This window comes from Ambystoma mexicanum, chromosome 5q, assembly GCF_040938575.1.
Source record: "Ambystoma mexicanum isolate Mex_15411 chromosome 5q, UKY_AmexF1_1, whole genome shotgun sequence".
Lineage (NCBI taxonomy): Eukaryota > Metazoa > Chordata > Amphibia > Caudata > Ambystomatidae > Ambystoma > Ambystoma mexicanum.
The window spans coordinates 902,461,088-902,478,852 of record NC_090933.1 but is presented as its reverse complement, the minus strand read 5'-3'; positions in this window follow the sequence as shown (position 1 = coordinate 902,478,852).

The window sequence follows — 17,765 nt, the reverse complement described above, 5'->3', positions numbered from 1 at the left end:
GTTGGGGTGGTGTTGTGAAGAAACTTGTATGCCCATGTCTCCATGGATAGAAGTAGCAGTGATGGCTGTGCGTCTGGGGGCAAAGACACTGCCCCCTTGTAAAAAATATAAGTTTGGATTCAAATTCAAAACTCACGACTTTCCTAGCAAGAAGCGCAGTAATGTTGCAACCAGAGACAGTCAGGGACATGCAGCTAGCAAGATGCAGCTGATTGCAGTGCAATGCTTGTGGGGTCGTGTAGGGGCAGGTCCTGCGCAAAAACATGTATGTTTTCTGAACAGTGCCTATAGGGCAAGACAAAGAAAGCATAGGTTTGTTCTTTGGAGGCCGGCAGGGTATAAGAGGTCTGGAATGGCTGCCCCTCAACTTTTGCCCAAACAGCATGGCCCCAGACTGACAGCGGTTTTGGGCCTGTGTACGGCCTCATACTTGCCAAACCTACTGATTTAGGCAATAGGCGGGCTACTGCTTCTTAAGCAGTCCTACTGCCTGCAGATTGGGGTGACAGATCTTACTGCTTTTTATAGTGGCAGGTAATTAATGTGACTCTAAGGCAATTAATCTGTCCGTGCGGTGGGTGGATAAGTGATACATGTTAGAGATGGGTTCAGATCAATCCACTGACCTCACAGCTACATGACTCTGCCCTGCACTATTGCAGGGACAGACCTTAGGTGAACCACCAGTGAAAGCAAGTGGCAGAGCGTACCACCATCACACAGCATCTGCCTATCAGACTAAGGAGGGTATCAGTCTCCATGTTGTTCAGTGTTCCACCGCCACTGCAGTAATAAATATGTACTACCCGGGCTGATGCTACATAGGAGTGGCAAACCTTGCCTACCAGCTCTGTGTGATTACCTTCTGTGAAGGTGGGTAATTAAATTTAGTGTTAACTTACCATTCAAAATTAACATTGTAAACATTTCAACATCTCTCCATGTTGTGCTGTTTAATGGGTTGTACATTTTAGAATGATCCAGTGGTGCCAACAATGTATGGTTTGTAATTTCCTGTGATGTCATTGTTATGCTAAGTACTATTTTTGAAACTTGAAAAATCCTACATCTTAGACTTTTTGGTCACAGAATGTTGGCAAGTATGCCGCCTGCCCACACTGAGGAAGCACTAGCAGCTCCTTTAACTTCACCGCGCCACACGTGTTAACTGTATAAATATCATATTTATGCAGTTAACATGCGCTGCGCGTTAAATATGATGGTTGCTCGTTCGGTCCATCTAATTAAATCCTCCTCCCCCAACACCCGATGCCGGCCCGGCCTGCACTGCACATCCCGGGGTGTCAGACAGGAAATGGGGTGGAGAGGGTGCACTTCACAGCTGTGCATGATCTTTTGCTAGACCCACGGCGTGTGAAAGAGCATGAAAACACACCTGCCTGGGGCTACGTTGACTTGACTTACCTTACTTAGTAGGCTGAGTAAGTGTGAGGTCTCTCCTCAGGACTCCAGTCCAGGAGGTCGAGTCGGCGGAGTCACACTTCTCTCACGCTGTCAGTAGTCAGGATCACGTGTCGCTGCCTGGCTAGTGGCTTCTGAAGCTGAGGCTGCGCACTCGCAGGGGTACGTGCAGTATGCAGGCCTGAGCATGTGATGCTCCAAATGCGCAGGCACGGGGTGAAGGGGAGGGGGAACGAATCAGCGAGCTGCGCAGCAGGCAGCAGAGTTAAGAATCGTGTTTGTTTACCATTAGAAATACCCAGGCCGTGGCGCTGCTGCTGACTGTCTGAACTCAGTGACGTAACACAAAATGTGCCCCCCCCTGCTAGCCATGTTGAGGGGGCCCCCCCGTGTCAGCAACAAATTACGGGTCATGCCACACTCTGGGCCGGGCCTAGATTATCATGTTTGCACAATACGCACAAGCGTGCTGCTGAAGGGGTATGCCGCACACTGTACTAGAATAAATATATAAATATGTGTTTTAATGCACTATGCAGCACACTTTCTGAGAAAAATTGGCTAAAAAGTCAGAGTGTTTGCAATTGGTTTTTAGGGTAATGCCAATCCAATACATGCAAGTCACCCACAGTGCACAGGAACATGAATGCGTTGCTATTAAAAATTCCATGCCACATTGAAAACATGTCCCACTGGCTGCACAATGTAGACCAGTGTAGACACAATAACATTACAGTAAAGCATGCCAGGCCACATTCAGACAAACCTAGACTGGTTGCACCAAATTGCCAGTCAAAGCAATAACACTCATCAAGAAGAGAGCACATATTCAAGCCCGGGTCTCTGCAGCCTCTAACAACACAGCCAAACTCTATAAAATCTGCAAGGAACTTGTCACTCCTGTTGCGGTCTCCAACCCTCCTGTTCTCTCCCAGGCCCTCTGTATGGCTCTGGCCTCTCACGTCTCTTCTAACACTCAGGGCATGCTGTCCTCTACCTCCTCTTCCTCTCGCTCTTCCTCTCTCTGCCCCCCTTTGGCCATCTCAACCTCTCTTCCACCTTTCTCTTCTTTCTCTCTGACAACACCTGACGAGGTTTCTAGACAAGTCTGATCTATGAAAGTGTCATCCAAACAGGTGCTCCCCTGCTTCTCTAGAACCATCAAGGACCATATTGACACCCTCGCTCCAGCCTTGGCCGGTTTCTGAAATCACTCTTTTGCCACTGGAATGTTCCCTCTCCTGTTAAGCACTCCCTTATGCACCCATTCCTCAAAAAGCTGTCTGCCAATCCTACCTGCCCGGCAAACTATTGCCCAATCTCCATCACCCCTTACCTGGGCAAACTCTTGGAAATACTGGCCATCTCCCAGCTTACTCTCCACACTGAATCTGTTGGTTTTCTCCATGACAATCAGTCTGGCTGTAGAGCTGCCGGAGGCACGGAAACTGTCTGCTAAACACCTGTGATGATATGCTCTCTAACCTTGATTCCAGCATTCCTTCTGTCCTAATCCTCCTTGATCTTTCCTCTACTTTTGACACAGTCATCCACGCCATCCTGATCAATCAACTACGTGAGAACCTGGGCATCAAGGACCAGGCCCTGGAGTGGCCGACCTCCTTCCTAATGGACTCCCCCTCCAGGTCCAACTTGGTCCATTTCTATCTGCCACCTCTCTCTCTCTACCTGTGGTGTTCCCCAGGACTCTATCCTCTCACCCAGGTTTTTCAACCTCTACTTGGCCCCATTGGCCCACCTGATCTTTACCTTCTCCTCTAACTTTCAGTGTTATGCGGTTGACATTCAGCTTTCCATCCGGATCCTCTCCTCTCTCGCTCATTCCTGACTGTCTATCTGCGATTCAGGATTGGTGCACCTCCAGCTATCTCTGCCTTAATGTCAGCAAGACGGAGATCATTCTCATTGGGACCCTGCCCCTGCTTTCCCTCTCTCACTCTGGCCGCCCACCTTGGGCCCTCTTCCTTCACCTTCCTTTGAGGCAAAAAACCTCTCTCTTTCTCTCCTCACATCTCGGACGTCACCAAGAAGTCCCACTACCAGCTTCTCCTCCTCAAAGGGACACTTCCCTTTCACACTTTCGCCCAGAAGCTCATTGTCTCCAGAGCCCTGTTTCGCTCTAGGCTGGACTACTGCAACAACCCCTTTCTCAATCTGCCTTCCTCTACTCTCTGCACTCTGCAACTAATCCAGAACAGGACTGAGAGACTTATCCTTGGCCTCAAGCTGAGGGATTGTATCTTTACAGCCCTTAAATCTCTCCTCTGGCTCCCGGTGGCTGCAAGGATCAAGTGCAAGAACCTTTGCATTGTCCACAAGGCTTTCTGGGGCTGGGGCCCACACTACATCCAACATTCTCTTCCAAAATACCTTCCTTCTCAAGTCCTTCCCCCAGATACCTCCAACTCTCTAAGGGTTAGACGCTTCTCCAGGCAGAGAGTGGTGGGTAGATCTCTCTCCTTTGCAGGTGTCTCCTTCTGGAATGGCCTCCCTGCCCCTCTCAAACTTGAGCGGACCACCTGAAGTTCCGGAAACAGCTCAAAACTTTCCTCTTCTCCTCTGCTTTCTCTCTCTCCCTCCCCTGCTGACCTACCTGGCCTACCCGTCTGCTGTACCAACTGGTTGTTTGGCTACCCTCAGAGCCTCACCTAGTCCAGGCTCTTTCTTGAGCAGTCACCCTTGCACTGCCTCCAAACCTACCGTGCACAAAGGGGCTGTAACTTTAACCCTACAGTCCCTTGTTCGCCTTGCAATACCCAGAGTCGCGCTACCCTGGCTGCACCCACTCAGAGCATTACTGCCCTGTTTTCCCCTCCCCTCTTCCTTGCACTCCTCCTCCCATTTCTTGTTCTTGCACTTGCTCAATCTGATTTACACAAGGCCTAGTAAGATTGTTTGTCTTGCTATCCCTCTATCTCCCCCCCTGTCTTGTTGTGCCTAGAAACACTTGTGTGCAGGCCTTTTATAAATGACTTATATCATATCATATAATTTTATTACAGATGTCCAGAAAAATATACAATGCCACATTAAGAAACAGCTAGACTGGAAACACCCAAATGCCAGTCTAGCCAGGTAATTACACTTAGCAAGTCTGCTTTATCAGAAATGCACAGTTAAAAAAAAGCCATACCAAACTGAGGAATGACTAGACTAGCTGCACCAGAATGCCTCTCTAGGCACTAATAGCACATATCATGCCTGCTTAGCCTGGACATGGAAAATCATTATGATTTATCACACATTCCCGACCCCCACACATCCCCTCTCGCTCCCACCTCCTACCCCATCCTCCAAAATCAGCTCATTGGCCCAGAATTACCTTCACGACCCTCTTCCTAGCCCCAAAGCTTACGTATGAGGCTCCTTGCCTCATAGGTAAGTATTGGGATGAGGAAGAGTGGGACTAGGAGTAAAGAAGATTACTGGTAGCTAAGTCAGGCATTACCTCCATGTACCTCTGTCTCATCCTAGTACTTGTGTATGGGGCATAGTGCCTCATACACAAATATTGCCTCGTACACAAGTACAGGGATGAGGAAAAATAGGGCTAGGAGTAATGACAATCACCAATAAGTAATCAAGGCATTAAACACAAGTAGTGACGTAACACCATTGAGTTGACTGGGCCTATATTCACTCAACGTAGCTGACCTTCAGAGCAGTTGCCGGACAGAACAGGACACAAATGTTAAACGGCACCTGGGTTTCGATTTTAACAATGGCCCAGCAATTAGTAACATAAAGCATTTCACTGTTAGTACCTGCATTCAAATGCCACATTTTTTAGGCAATTGAAATTGTGATGTGGGTTTAGTACTTGCATGTCAGGGGAGTTATTGAAAGGGTAGAGAGGAGATAGGAGACCGCTCATTCTCACAGCAGTCCATAAATGGTGCTTTCAGACTTAAATGAGAGAGTTAACTGCGTGTAACATTGAAGCTGCACTAGAATAATCTCATTAAAATGTGTAAATAAGTTAGATGCCCCCACACAAATAACTTTGCCCCTCCCCCACCGCCCGTGAAGTTAGCGCCTCCCCCAACATTTGAAGGATTATCTCCCTGAAATGTAGGTTTTGTTGCACCCCTGAACACAAACACACACACCATTCACCATATACACACACCCACACCCAGCCATCCATAGATCTAAGTGTGCACCCTTTCACCATGCAGGCACACCCAAACAGCCACATGTACATTTAAGTGTGCACCCTTTCACCATAGAGGCACACCCAGACAGGCACCCACCCATACATTGAAGTGTGCACCCTTTCTCCATACACTCACACAGGCAGCCACCTACACGTTTAATTGTATACCCTTTCATAATTCACTCAGACACGCACACGTTATGGTGTTGAGGGGAGCCCTATAACTTCAAATAGAAATTGTTTCTTTTTGAAATCACTCTGATTTCATAAAGAAATAATTTCCATTAAGGACCGATCAATAACGGAAATAATTTCTTTATGAAGGCAGAGTGCCTTAAAAAATAAACTATTTATATTTGAAGTCATAGGGCTCCCCCACCCCATGACATGGAGGCCTCCAGCCTGGGGTCTTCCATTTCATGGGGTGGGGAGAGCACTCGGACTTCAAAAAGAAAGTTTCTTTTTGTAGTCACTTTGTCTTCATAAAGAAATTATTTCTGTTACTGAAATAATTTCTTTATGAATGCAGCGTGACTACAAAAAGAAACATTTAAAAAAAACCTTGAAAAAAATATATTTTGTCATTTTTTTCTCCAGGGGGGGCATCTCCCAGGACATGTGGTAGCGGGGCCCCCTGCACTGGGGGGGTCCCTGTTAAGCCAGTGTCTGAGCGGCGTGCAAAATTCAGAGTCTGAAGTTTGCACGCATCACTGCACATAGTATCAGGTAATATTATCCCCACCAAAAATATCGCCGTATATATGGTCGTCGGGAACAGCCATAGGTGATATTTTTAGTGGGGATAATATTTGGGGTTATTGGGAGCAGGGGTTGCGGGTGTGTCCCCTGCTCCCTTTATAATATAGGGTTGCAGGGGTGTCCCCCGCAGGTTCCATGCCTTAATATCGCCACAAAAATGTGGCAATATTTTTGTATGGTGATATTTTTGTGGGGATATTAACACATGGAACCCTGCACATGGACACGCTGCAGACACACAAACTGTTGCAGCAGAGAGACACACAAACTGGGGGAAACTGGGGGGGATAAATGCCATTGTATCCCCCCCACTTAAAATTGTGGAGGATTTGTCCCCCCTATACCGCCATATCCTACGCCCATGGCCGTCCCTCTCTGTTTTTTGGCAACCAATTTTTGTCAACTTGATACCTCCCATTTGTGGGCCAATGGTGCAAACCAGATTTAGGTTGTCGCACAGAATGATAGCAGCGTTTGGTCTGCTGTATGCTTCGTCTATCAGTTTCGCTACTTCTTGCAGCATTTGATCTTCTGTCCTTATTTTTGGATCCAATAAATGTTAATCAATGTTATGAATTTTATTTCATTCCGTTGTGCTCTACCCTTAGAGTGTCTTAGTCTCAATGTGGTGGACTGTAAATATGGTCCACAATTTATTGAAGTAATTGGCTCGTACGGGGTCCCTGATTTCACCAGTGTTAGGAGTCCTGCAGCTGGTCTGCCTCTCAGTGTTGTAATTGCAGGATTGATAAAGGAGACATACCCATACCCATCCATAACAGGATACCGGGAGAGCCGGGTTTCCTGAAGTTAGATATAGTCTGCATTATTCCAGACCCTTGTTTTGTTAAGTGTGAGAATCCCCCGGTGTTCCAAGAGACCAGGGACCCGTCAAGATGTTCCTTTGATCCTGTGTTTGGTTGCTAATAATTGGGGCCTTTCTCAATTACTTTCCCGCTGCTCTGACATAATGGCTGGAGTCACACTAGCCTTTTAGTCCCAATGCCATCTGCTGCCATAATTCTTAAGGCCAACCTTCCTCCTTCTTTTAAGGGCAGACTTCCTCTCTCTTTTTTATCTGACCTGACTCCGAGGGCTGGCTCTTTTAAAGGCCTCACCTCCTTCAGTGCAGGTGAAGGGCTATATATTGGCCAGGAATTTCGGTTTTGTTTCAGGTCCTGCTTCAAAGGGTGGAGTGTTTCTCTGTGCAACATCCTCCGACTCTCCACCCCTCTGTGTGGTTACATCGAAGCCCAGAGAGTAGACTTGCTGAAGCATCTAACATGAGGTCTTTAATAAGTGAGGAGCGGAGGTGTATTATGACTTCATCCATCCATTTCTCATTCAGGAATTCCACTATATGGACGTCCTCAGGACGTTTTTGCCATAGGTTTGGGATGCATTGGCATCTTAATCGCGTTATGCCTGTTTACGATACACTCTTGCCCTTTGTCCAAGATTCTTTCCAGTCTTAAGCAGCAAGTCCCGCTTCTTGGCACTTCCTTTCGCTGGTACCCCTGTCCTCGACTTCTTTTAGGATTACCATCTCTGCTTCGATCCTTCCATTCCGGGGATAATGATTTAAGGAAGTTAACAGACTTGGGGCTGGGGCTCCCAGGGACCCTGGTCGTATGACTGCGCCGCTTGCCTCTTCTGGGGTTCTGGAGCCAACCCGGTTTCTACTTTTGTAGCTCCCCTGGGTGGCCATACTGGTCCTTTCTTGCTGTTAATGTCCAGCTGTTCTTGTTCACAAGCCCATAGGGTTTTCTCTCTTCTTTCAGTTAAAGTTCTAAAGGGGCTGTTCTTCCTTATCAGTGGTTTTACAGTTTTCATAAGGTTTTTTGATCTCGCCATTGCTTTTTCTGCAACTATTTGTGCTTTGATCAATTCTTCCATCTCTTCATCAGTAGAATAGAGCTGTTTATGGCAGATAATGTTTCATCCTTGTCATCGAGTTGCTGACCATCATCCTGATAGTCCAGCTCTAGGGCTGGCTTAGGGCATAGAGCCACTGCCCCTGTGGTCTTGGGCGGTCTGACCATTACTTCCTTTCGGCCTGTGTGTTGCTGACTAGACAGAGAATTCTCGTTCCTTTTGTTTTCAAGGTCACCTAATAGGTTTTGTTTACCCTTGATGCCGATTCCACCCCGGGTTGTCTTATTGGTTACCTCCCAATGCCCATTTTTGAGGTTTATGAAAATCGAAGGTCAGTCAGCTTCGTTCTTTTCGGTGTCTTCTTCTTTCCTTGCTTTGACTTTTTTGGCACCTCCATCGTTAAAGTTAGTGTGGGGCCTTCTTGTGGTACCTCTTGGCATCTCTTCGCCTGATTTTTTTCCAACGTTTGCTCGGAACACTTCTCGCTATGCAGCCGGTTCTGGTCAGCGGTCAACCCTATAGGATCCCCTATTTTGGTGCTTTCTTTTGACGCAGTGATCAAAATGATCTGCTCAGAGACTTTGGTCGTCTCTTGACGGGGAGTTGTGGTTACTTCCCAGGGTGTAGGGCTGTGTCATTGGATCGCCCAAATTAACCCGTGCTGTCATGTAGCCTTCTAGAAATATGCACTTTGAGTGGATCATTGCTAATAATGTTGCATGGTCCTTCAATGTCTCATTAACCGCTTCATAGAGATTTGTGAAGAGAGCCATAGCTATGGTCACTACTGACATTTGTGATGGGAGATCACAATTTCCTTTCTCAGAGTATCGCTTGGGTTTTCCGTAGTTACTAGCGTGCCTGTGGGCTGTGTCTTCACCAGTCAGTCTGTCCCTGTGTCCCCCACTCATCTCCTTGTGAGTCTCCTACTTCGTGTCTCTTTTTTTATTGTCCTTGCTTTTTTACAGTACAGGGATCATTTGCTTTGTTGGGTTGTGGTATGGTTTGAACTGCGACTATCTTGCCAATTTTGCATCTGATGTTATGGTTCGGTCAATGGACTTCATGTCGCCTAACTCTTTTACTTTCGGTATGGTTGTACAATAAAGAGGTTCACCTCTGCTTACTCCTAATTGTGGACAATTCGGAGGGAAGTCGCCATCCGGCTCTGAGGTCGATGTATCTATCTGGGCTGTTGGGTATTGTGCAGAGGAACTCTCCTCCTTTTTTGAGCGGGCAGACCCGATGTTTCCTTAAGTACCAGTGGGTTCCAGCTGCTTAGCGAGTCTTCCCTTTTTTATAGTCCATTAAGCCCTCCAGAATTTCTCCGTCGGTTTGGTTCTACATCGTTTCCTCTACCAGGCACCTTATGCAAAATCAACCTAGAGTGTAGTTTAGATTTCCCTCTAGCTGGTGGATTTACCGTTCCTCCTCTGTTAGGACTTGCTTTTGTTGGCCCTTGCTCATCCATGTGTGAGTGAACCTTCGACACAGGCCTCTAGCCCTCTATGGTTTACATTCAGCCTTTTGTTGAAACAGGCAATTCTTCAATTGGTCGGCAGTGACTCTGATCTAATCCGTTGTTCAGTTCCTCTAAGTCATTTTCCTTGAGCAAGCCCCCTATTCATCCTTGTCAGCACCTGATTGTGCCTTTCTGGGATCTGAATGTGTATAGATAGAGGGATTGGAGTGTTTATTAGGGCAGGCCTTCCCGACCCCCCTGGCGTGATTAGCAGAGGCTCAGACATTGCGTCACTAGCCGTTGTTGTGACCTTTGATTCAGCCAGAGTAGAAAAGTCCACATGACTCATCTGGCCCACCCACACTTGGTGCACCACCATACCCCAGCCAGCTGACCTCTGTTTCACCCTGTACCATGTGGGCCAGTTCCAGAGTCAAATGAGTCCAACCTTTCGCCCCCTGCAATGGCTAGTCAGCTTTTGAGCATCACTTGCCATCCCGTCCCCCATTGGCGTGGTTCACTCCCCTCCCGCCTCTCTCCGCTCCCTCATCCATTATAGAGGCCTTAGGGATAGTCACATTGGTCGCTGTCGGGGGGACACCTTCCAGCTTAAAGGGGTGTCTTTGCTCCACAGCCCCCCTCCAGGGGATTTAGGTCAGTTAAACGCCCCCCCCCCCACCTGGGAACTTCTCTGCTTCTTGCCCCAGGTGGCAAGACAGACAGTTCTGCGCAGCCAACAAGTGCAGAAAAAGTCTCCAAAGATTCCGGGAAGGAAAATGTTAGAGAGTTATGCCGGGTATTGTGTGTTGGATAGGTAATGCACGGGGTAGCCAGAGACTTACTCTGATCATCATGAGGAGCTGTTGTCTATGCAGTACAATCCTTGCAGTACTAAGGCAGGTGGTCGCTGCAGCATTGGTTTAGTCAAGAAGCGGCTTAGAGGTGACGATCTGGCCGGGCTTGGCATACCACTTTTGAGCGATCTTAGTTTTGTACAGCCTCCTATGTCCCTCAAGTTGGCTCCATCTCAGGGTGTAGGTCTCCAGATCACTTTCTTCACGGCAGGGTCCTGGTCCAATTCCATTAGCACTCGCCGGTCGGCCGATGTACCACATTGATATAGGATTTCAAATTCCTTAAAGGCACAGTATCAGCGAACGGGAAGCAGTGATTTTCAGACTTTCTCAACTGCTGTAGCACATGCAGAGCTCCTTGCAAGTCCAACTCTTTTAATGAGTGACTGGACTCTCCTCAGGACTACGTGCCTGAACCACATTGATAAAGGATTTCAAATTCCTTAAAGGCACAGTATAAGCGAACTGGAAGCAGTGTTTTTCAGCCTTTCTCATGAGCTGTAGAAAACGCAGGGCTCATTGCAAGTCCAAGCCTTTTAATGAGTGACTGGACTCTCCTCAGGACTACGTGCCTGAACCACATTGATAAAGGATTTCAAATTCCTTAAATGCACAGTAACAGTGAATTGGAAGCAGTTATTTTCAGCCTTTCTAACAAGCTGTAGCACACGCAGAACTCCTTGCAAGGCCAAGTCTTCTAATGTGTGATTGGACTCTCCTCAGGACTCTGCGCAGGCACTCCGTGCCTGTACAACATTGATAAAGGATTTCAAATTCCTTAAAAGCACAGTATCAGAGAATTGGAAGCAGTGATTTTCAGATTTTCTCACGAGCTGTAGCAGGATCATTTTCAAAACCTTATCGATCACACACAGGTGTATCTCCAGGTCTGCCCTGCCGTACCTGTCACATAAAATCTCTATGTCGCATTCATCCAGGCCCATTAGAACACCCTACTCCCATCGGCTGGTTCAGCCCAAGTCTAAACGCTCCAAACCGGGAGGATCGAGTTTTCCCTCCATAGGAGCTAAACAATGGAACTCCCTTCCTCTTGCGTTGAGGGCTGAAGAATACTACTGGGTCTTATGTAGAGCTCTCAAAACCTGGCGGTTTGCATAACCTGTTCCAGTCATGCTTGACCTTACCTCCTGGGGCATCATTGTCTGTCTGTTTTTTAACCTACAATATTTTCTAATTCCTTCTGTATGTAACTGCCTATTTATCCTGTATATAAATACCAACTGCCATTCCGGGCTAATTTAACTGTTACCTGTAACAGCACCTCGATGCCTTTTGGTTTTTGCGTGCTTTATAAATTAATAAATAAATAGGTCTGCTCTCATCATCCAGGTGATCTTTCCAGGCCCTCTTTAAAAGAGAACTTCACAACATGTAAATGATCTATCACTTGCCCCTATAAAAGGAAGCAAAAAAAGAGATCCAGAGGTGGATCATGCACATAGATGCCTGGAATGAAAGAACATTTTTGGTTCAGAACTAAATCTGATATTTCTAAATCGCACTATTAGCAACATTGCAATTAAATGCTCCAAAAGGGTGAAATGGAATACTATGTCAATCACAAATTCACATTGGTATGATAAAAAGGCCCTTTCGTGAGGCAGGTGTGGAGACCCCTGGACTGGATGACCAGTGTTGGTATTGGACTCACAAATGCACATCAACTCTTTAGAGATGCTTGCAAGTTCCTTTCCTGTCAGGCCCTTAGCATAGGACAGATTACAATGAACAGTTGTTCTTCGGATGGACAACAGGACTGAAGCGAGGTACATCAACAAGCTGGGGGTACTGGCACTACCAGGCTCTGAGACATAGTCAACAATTCTGAACATTCTGTCTCCCTCATTGTATCTTAATGCATGGAGAGTTTCTGCCCAGTGTTTTCAATATTATGGCAGAATTCTGCTGAAGACAATACAAAGTTTCAACTGGCTGGTGGCTTTTTCCCTCCAGTCTTTCAGGATCTCATTTCCCTTTAAGTGCCAATGAAGGTGGATCTTTTCATTTCCAAGCTGAAGGCTCAGCTTTAAAGTTACTTCCGTTGGAAGCCAGACCACATGCCAGAAGAAGCAATGGATGGTTTTCTCCAGGTTTGGCTGACAGGCTTGCTGTGCACTTTCCTGCTAATTTCTCTCATTTCGAGGGTATTGTGGTAAGCAATAAGGCTAGTAGCTCATCTGTAGCCCTCCCATGGCACGATACCCAGTGACTGTGGAAATGAGCACAACCATCCTGGTGGTCCTCCCTGTGGGATATTTTGACTCACTCCAATGTGCCTCAATACATCACTTTACTGTGATGGTAAAAGAAACAGCCCAAATTGACTGTGCTGACTCCTGTGCGCTCCAAAATCTTTAAAACTGTGTTTGTGCCACAACTGGAAAAAGGCTGCACACCCTGGCACACACAGTTCAGGTGGGGTGAAAACAGAGTCCTCACTGCAGGAGCATGCCAGTGGGCTCTGCCACAGTCAACATGGAGCAAAGTGAATGAAATAGCATCATTGTGCTGAAAACACAAAATGCCTCTTTTAAATATCATCTTTCAACCTTCAGGGTGCTGTTTTGCGCTAAATCCATTCATTCTCATAAACCACTATGATCAAAAAGGCCTGAAATGCTCAGGATCATCCATTGTGGCTCAGAGGAACCGGGCCAAATTGAATGACAGCTCCTGGCAACAGTATCCTTTGAAACCGGGGACTGTGGCTAAAACTTTGCAACAAGTATCAGAATCAGCTGTGCAGAGAGAGAGAGACTCTAAACAAAGCCATGATACATGTATCCATGCTGCAAACCATTCGAGCACTCAAGGGAAGGACTGAGCTGACTAAAATGGGTATTTGCTGCAGAGGAAAACCAAATTTAAAAGAAATAAATTAAATGTACTTTTTCCTGAATGAAGGACAACATCACCTATTTTAAAAGTACATTATTGTGTCAAGGCTTGATTACTTAGAATTGTAAAATGATTTGTAATGGTAAAGACACACTTATAAACTGTTTTAATTTTATATGTTTAAAGGACAGATTTAAAAGGTGAAATCCAAAGCTAAATTCAGTCTGAGTTAAATAAACTATATAAAAAACCTTGCTCTGTCAGTGCTGACCCTGAGAAAGGAAGACAACTCCAGTGCTGGAACAGGAAATGCTAATTGCGAGCATGGGGGCTTTGAATCCCAGGACAAAGAGACTTCATTAGACATTTGTCTTTGCCCCAGGCCAAGACAATAGCTGGATAAAACACTCACCCTTCAAGTGGGAGGGGCAGGAACCTTCAATTAACAGAGGGAGGCCCCATCCTGTTCAATGTAATTTGACAGCTGCTGGCAGTTGAAAGAAAAGAAAAAAAACGGATAAGGACAATTTGGTGTTTAAATGCCTATTTGTAATTGAAATCTAAAGACATGTAACTTTGCCACAAGAAAGAGGAGAAAGGTGAACGTTGGTAGTTTTATCTCTAATTGTATGCTTTTTCTTTGAAGACATGATTGAACCCTGTACTGCATAAGGAACAGAAGTTGTGAAGAATAACTGTTTGTCGAGGAAGTATTGAATTTGTGCACATGACATTATGTACACATATCCCAGGGGTAAACGCGCATCCATGTACAAAATTTTAGGCCAAATATTTCATGGTTAAAATTGCCAAAATGCAACAGAAAGGCAAAACCAGGTCTCACAGATTTGGGACTTGGATTGAAATGTGACCCACGAGATATGTAACATGTTCATCTGATTTTCTTAGAGGTCATAACTACATAAATATGTATTTGTGGGAAAGTTAGATTATGGTCGCAATAGCTATGGGAGGTTTTCAGATCATCTCATAAAACATGACATCCCTTTCTGTCATCTAATCAGCGAAAAGCAAGGCATCAACTCTAGAGCTTACTATGTTTCAATCTGGTAACCTAGCCTGAATGCCCTAGTGTAGAATAAACTATCCTTGTAAAAGTTGATTTCTGTTTTATTTTTTGCGCCTTTATTTTCCAAAAACGTCTCTCATTCAACATTGCATATCTTCCTCATTTTAATAGCTGGAGCCTTCATTTCAACTCTGACTTATACATAACACCTCTAGCTACATCCCAACACAAAAACCGCACTCGGAATCTGTATATTTCACCTGTTTTTCTAAAATAATGTTTAGTGAATTTTAAGCAGGAATTCGCATTTCTGCAAAGTTTTACATGTGTGATTTTCAATTTCACTTATTTCCAAACTTTCGTTAAGATCCAAAGTGTTTACTTTTGCTCATCCTATAGATTATAATTGTTAGCATCCTTTCAATGTTGCTCCCATAGAAATTTATATTGATTTAAGGATTTATACATACATTAATTGTTTTACACAGCCATTTCCGAATGTCATTTTAAAGTGTAAGATTTCAAATCCATTTTTCTCTCTTGTCTGGGGAGGAAAGGTCAGAATTAAATTCTATCTTATATTCCTTATTCCTGATTACCTGCTGCTTCCTCCTATTTAATTAGAATTGTTTATTTGTGGGTTGAGGAATATTGCAGGGGGAAATCTTAACTCAAGTGCTATATTTCAAACAAGTCAAAACTCTTCTTTTCTCTGTGTTTTGTATTCTGTGTTCCTAAAAGTAAAGTGAATTTAACTGCCTTACATACCTACCTATCTGTCATTTCCACTACATTGGTGATGGCTGCTCCCTATTACAAAGTACATGTGTGATTTGCCTTTTAAATAAATAAATACATCTTACCTTTACTAACCAGCCTGATTCCTGGTCCATTGTGACCTGGGGTTATTTTGAGAAGGGTTGTGTGAAATGAGTGGTATATCATTCAGAATATTGAACCTATAGACATAATAAAATAAATATTTAATTTGTGCGCTGCATACTAGGCTGAGACCAGGGTGCATCACCTGATTGAAATCCTTAACAGATATGGGGGCTCGTGCCATGATTTTGAGTTCGAGTTACCACCCGTGACAGTCTAAGACAAAAGACTAGCCTGCAGGGTAGAGACACTTTGCTGGGTTGGTGTACTGTGCTACGCTGTACAAGCACCTCTCAAAACAAATACTCCAAAACCAGGCCTGTTTGTAAAAGTAAAAGTAAATCAACCCCGAAATAATTAATAAAGAAATTGATATTTCCAAAATGACGATTCCTGTAGAAATTAATATCGCTAGGGAGCACCTCCTGCACAAGCTTTTTTCATAGGTGAGTGGCCAGAACAGAATGAACATGTCTGGCTGCAGGAAATCACAGAACAGGTCACTGCCATGGACCTGGATACATGGCAGGACAAGGGCCCATTACACCAAGCTCTTAGTGAACTGTGCATGGCCCCAAAAGTTAAAGAGGAACAGAGTACAATTGCCAGAATTGCAGCCTACCTGTACCTCCACATAGGAGTGATGCAGGAAAAGCACACTGAAAACATAGTTCTAGCACAAAATCAAATTGAAGCACTAGGGAGAATCCAGAATGATCGAAACTCTGAAGAACAAAGGCTACAGAAGAACCAAGAATTAGAGGCAGAATCTAGACAGTATGTCACAAAGAAGATCTGGCTCTCCTACAGAAAGAGAATACAGAGCAAGACACCCAATTACAGGCACTGAAAGAGGAGTGTCAGGAAAGGGTTGACTCTATACAACAGAGTCAACAAAAACTGGCGCAACAATTAAATTATAATAGAGCTTGCGCAGAACATATAGTTACCCTTCAAAATCACATAGACACCGTGAGAGAGGAAAATAATAAATGAATCATGAGAGACCTATACTCTCAAACAGAATTTGATGAGGAGCGCCAGAAATCCGATGCATTTAAAAAACAAAGGGACGACCTGGCTGAACAGAGAGGCACCCTAAGTCAGGAGCGGGATGCCTTAGGCCAGGAAGTAAGCCCATTAAAAACCGAGCTAGAGGGAAGAAAGCTGGCCCTCCAGGAGGTCAACGAATTAAAAACAGAATATGGGAAGCTACTAGAGCACACCAGTCAGAAGACTCTTCTGAGCACCACAGGAATAAGGAAACTAGGCCCCCACATTCTGCAAGCCCTTCTCAAGCTCGCAGAATCAGGGAGTGCCTAGAGGATCAAGAAGCCACCTCCAGTAGGTAGCAATGCCTCTGAGTCAGAGGACGAGTGGACTGGGGTGACTTAAACCAAAAGGGCAAACAAAATAAAGAGGTCATTGGCAGTGTTATAACTCGCTATAATAAAAATGCAAAGTATTCGGTCTGGGAGCACCTTGAATTATATAAACAGATGATGGACACTTTTCATCTGAAAGATAGCCAGAATTGCATCCAGTATGTGAAATGGACATTCTCTCCAGAACACTCCAGTTTATTTGCGGGACTGGAGGATCAGAATCACTATATCCAGCTACAGGGCAGCCATCTTAAAACACTTCTCTGCACATAGAAACCCACAAGAGGCCCGCAAGGTGGCCTACAATCTACAGTGTGGGGAAGATCAGGCCCCACAAGAATTTGTGCCGGAGCTCAAACAGGCCTTTGCGCAGACCACCAGGAGGGTGCACACAGATAGTAGGGAGTTCATCAACACCTTTTTCCATGCACTCCCCAAATATATAATGACCCAGATGGTGAGGGACTTTCATGAAAAGAGATCACTAGACTGGGTCATAGAACAGGTGACCCATATTTATGAGGTACAGAAACTTGTAGATAGTAAAAACACAAATAAATACCCCAAACCAGCCAACACCCCTGCTGCTGCTAAAATGGCAGAGGTGAAGGTTGCCCTCATTTTAGATCTGGAGATGGCGGGGGCTAAAAATATACCTGTACAAAATCCATCCAGCCAAAGAACCAGAAAGCCCTCGGGCCAATCCCAGACAGGTAGTCAGGGAGGTAATCCCACAAATGGGACCATTAACTACCCTGATTACATTAGCCCCCGATAGAAGGGTAACAAACCCATCCTGGGGTATGTGTGGACCCCCCCCAGCCCAAAGGGGGGACCCAACCAGGTAGGTACCAACCCAGGAAACTTCCTTCCTAACTTTCCCCAGGAGGGCAGTAATCCCCCAAATGCTGGGTTGAGTTTCTTTTCCCGGTACCATCAAAACGTCAACCTACAAACCAACCCTCCTTTCTTTCACCACTTTCCTGAGCCCAGACGGCCCAATCCGGGATAGGGGAGGCCAAAGGAGGAGGATTACCCCAATTTTCCAAAGCCAGGGTAC